A 4,061-nucleotide genomic window follows, 5' to 3' on the forward strand; every position below is an offset into this window, starting at 1 on the left:
TCTCCCTTTTATTTCCCTCTGCCTCCCTGCATAGGTTCCCATCCCTTTGCCATATTAGTTTAACTCCTCCCAACAGCACGAGCAAACACTCCTCCGAGGACATTGGTTCCGATCCCACCCAGGTGCAGACCGTCCAGTTTGTACTGGTCCCACCGTCCCCATAACCGGTTCCAATGTCCCAGGAATTTGAATCCCTCCTTTCTGCACCTCTCCTCAAGCCATGTATTCATCTGAGCTATCCTGCGATTCCTACTCTGACTAGTACGTGGCACTGGTAGCAAGGCTGAGATTACTAGTTTTGAGATCCTACTTTTAAAATTTAGCTCCTAGCTCCCTAAATTCGTCTCGTAGGACCTCATCCCGTTTTTTACCTATATCGTTGGTACCTATGTGCACCACGACAACTGACCATCTCCACCTGCCCAAGTTCCTGACCTTCATCCCCCCACCACCCCAGGTTCCTGACAACCTCCCGCTGCCCAGTTTCCTCCCCCACAGATTCATGACCTTCGCCCCCAGCAAGTTCCTGACCATAACCTCCACCCCCAAACTCACCATAGATGGGGTATTGTGAGTGGGTCATGGATTGTCATCAGGTTTATTGGGTATGAAGTGAATAGTGGTTTCGTGACTTCCTGATTTCATTCACTCCAATTACGCACACACACACAGAACTTTGAGAAATCAACTAGGTGTCGGGAGGGGGGGGGGGGGAAAGAGAAGAGGGAGAACGTGGTGCGGGTGTAAAGGGGATGGGGTTGAAGAACATGATCCATCCTACCATCTGTGTTCTTGCTCTCAATCCCCCCTCCCCCCATCAGTCCCGCTCTCTCTCACCTCAGATTTCCTCTTTCAGAAGGCCGCGAAAATATTTGTGAAAATAATCACAGCGATATTCTAGGCAGAAGTCCGAGATAACCCAGAAGCCCTAGAAGCAGTTCCAGGCTCGAGCGGCAACGTGCGCCACGCGGTTCAGCCGCACTTCCGGCTTCCTTATATCGTACTGCACATGCGCGACCGGACCAAGCGCGCATGTGCAAAAAGGGGGCGGAGTCCACGGCACCAATGCACAGCAGGACACAAAAATGTTTGTGCACATAGTCACAGTTAGGAAAAAGAGGATCAGGAGCAATGTTGGCTCCTTGAAAACTGATATCGTCAATGATAAGGAAATGTAAGACATGTTGAATAATGACTTTCAGTGAATGTCGGAACAGGCTCGAGGGGCTAAATGACCACCTCTCCTGTTCCTATGTGCCAACCAGTTTATGCTCCACGAGCCACCTCAGGCACCACTTCATCAAACCCCGTCAGCATATATTGTTTTCTCTCTCATGCTTATCTAGCTGCAATGTAAATGCATCGATGCTATTTGCCTCAACTACTTATGGTAGCGCATTCCACATTCTTATCACCCTTTGGGTAAAGATGGTGACAATCTTATATCTTTGGCCTCTAATTCTGGTCTCCCCACATGTAAATTTTCTATGATTTCTAACACAGAAAGAAGCCATTCGGCCCAGTGTCCATGCCGGTCAAAAAAGAGCTACCCAGCCTAATCCCATCTTCCAGCACTAGGTCCGTAACCCTGTAGATTACGACTAAGCGCACATCCAACATGTGAACACAGTTTCTCGGACTACTCCGTCAAACCTTTTAATAAGCTTAAATACCTCTATTAGGTCATTCCAGCCTGCTCTATCCTAGAGATAAGAGTGCCAGCCTGTTCAGCCTTTCCTGGTAAGTATATCTATTCAGTAAAGGATCATCTTTGTGAATCTTTTTTGCACTATATCCTTTTTATAAAAGGGACCAGAACTTGGCAGAGTACTCCCAAGTGTGGTCTAACCAAGGTTTGATACAAGTTTAACATAACTTTAGATTTCTTATTTACTAGATTTTAATACAAATTGCTATTCAGCAACCCATATTCAACTTGTCCTGGAGTCTTGCTATAACCCAAACTGAGGCAGGATACTTGAAGACAGTGACAACTGCTGGGGTGCAGATTCCATAGTTGCTGGCACTCACATTTATTACACTCATGACTCAAAGTGATGCCTACTAAGCCAATGATCATCACAAACCAGCGATGAATTAAGTGTTCATATTTTAAAGATCCTGACCAAGTTAAACAGGATCATGGACATCAGCAGAGGACCAAATAGGTGTGTTTCTCATTTTAGGCTCACAAGACACCCAGGGACTCAAAGCCACACTCTATTCTGGGTACTGAATAGTCAAAAATAAGGCTCACCTGCCACTCGTGAAGCTGGTGGCTGTTAACATAGAAAATAGGTGCAGGAGTAGGCCATTCGGCCCTTCGAGCCTGCACCACCATGCAATATGATCATGGCTGATCATGCAACTTCAGTACCCCATTCCTGCTTTTTCTCCATACCCCTTGATCCCCTTAACCATAACGGCCACATCTAACACCCTTTTCACTATATCTAATGAACTGGACTCAACAACTTTGTGGTAGAGAATTCCACAGGTTCACAATTCTCTGAAGTTTCTCTTCATCTTGGTCCAAAATGGCTTACCCCTTATCCTTAGACTGTGACCCCTGGTTCTGGACTTCCCCAACATCGGGAACATTGTTCTTGCATCTAACTTGTCCAATCCTGTCAGAATTTTATATGTTTCTATGAGATCCCCTCTCATTCTTCTAAGTTCCAGTGAATATAATCCTAGGTTGGTCCAGTCTTTCTTCATGTTTGGTTCTTTTCCTGTAGCTCCCAGGACCCCTAGCCACTAGCTGTGGATTGAGATTGTATAATAGCTTACAATTCTAGAGCAGAATTCTTCACTCACGCTCATCAACCACCCCACCCCACCCCCCACTCTCTCGCTCATCCACCCCACCCCTCACTCTCTCGCTCATCCACCCCACCACCCCCCACTCTCTCGCTCATCCACCCGCCCCCCCCCCACTCTCTCGCTCATCACCCCCCCCACTCTCTCGCTCATCCATCCGCCCCCCCCCCCACTCTCTCGCTCATCCATCCGCCCCCCCCCCCACTCTCTCGCTCATCCATCCGCCACCCCCCACTCTCTCGCTCATCCATCCGCCCCCCCCCCCCCCACTCTCTCGCTCATCCATCCGCCCCCCCCCCCCCCCACTCTCTCGCTCATCCACCCCGCCCCCCACTCTCTCGCTCATGGCTTGTTTTCATGGCTTTGGACTTCAGCCTCCTATCCTTGAGCGACATTTGTATTAAAGTAGTGGCTTACCTGTCCCCTCCCTTCCAACAACACAGGAGGCTCAAGCTCAGTTTGCACTTTTTATACTTAGTCTATTTCAGCTTTATGGCTGTATGTAATCGATCCAAGACTGACCAGAAGAAGACAGAAGAGTGAGAAATCAAGTCAGTCAGTCATCAAGGTATCAAAACTGGATGTTCCCAGCAAATTTGCTTATATCAGCTTGTGACTGTAGACACATGGGGCTCAATTTTGGCCAGGAGTTAGTTTTTTTTGGGAGTAGTGTGTTTTTTCTGGCATAACTTAAAAATCCGCAGATTCCCCAATCAATTTGTACCAGCGTAACTCAGTTATGTTTTTTTCAGGTTCGTTTTTTTTTTCTCAAAAGGGGGCAGTACCAGCCACCTCTGCCAGTTCCGGCCATTTAGGCAACTTTGGCCAGCTAAGTTACTCCATTTCGACTTGGGCCAGCGAATGTGGCCTCGAGAAAACCCTTGAGGAGAATTAAGGTAAGGAAATCGGCACAGGTAAATGCAGCAGATGCCTGGACAGCAGCAGCGGGGGAGAGAGGGGGGGCAATGAGCGCGAGAGGAAGGGGTGAGGGGGGGGATGAGCGAGAGAGGGGGGGGGGGGGGGGGGGAGGATGATGAGCGAGAGAGAGAGAGAGAGATGATGGGGGGGGGGCGGGAGGGAGAGAGAGAGGATGATGGGGGGGGGGGGGGGGAGAGAGAGAGAGATGATGGGGGGGGGGGGGGGAGAGGGAGAGAGAGAGATGATGGGGGGGGGGGGGAGAGGGAGAGAGAGAGATGATGGGGGGGGGGGGGGAGAGGGAGAGAGAGAGATGAGGGAGAGGG

Source organism: Pristiophorus japonicus, chromosome 4, assembly GCF_044704955.1.
Source record: "Pristiophorus japonicus isolate sPriJap1 chromosome 4, sPriJap1.hap1, whole genome shotgun sequence".
Classification (NCBI taxonomy): Eukaryota; Metazoa; Chordata; class Chondrichthyes; family Pristiophoridae; genus Pristiophorus; species Pristiophorus japonicus.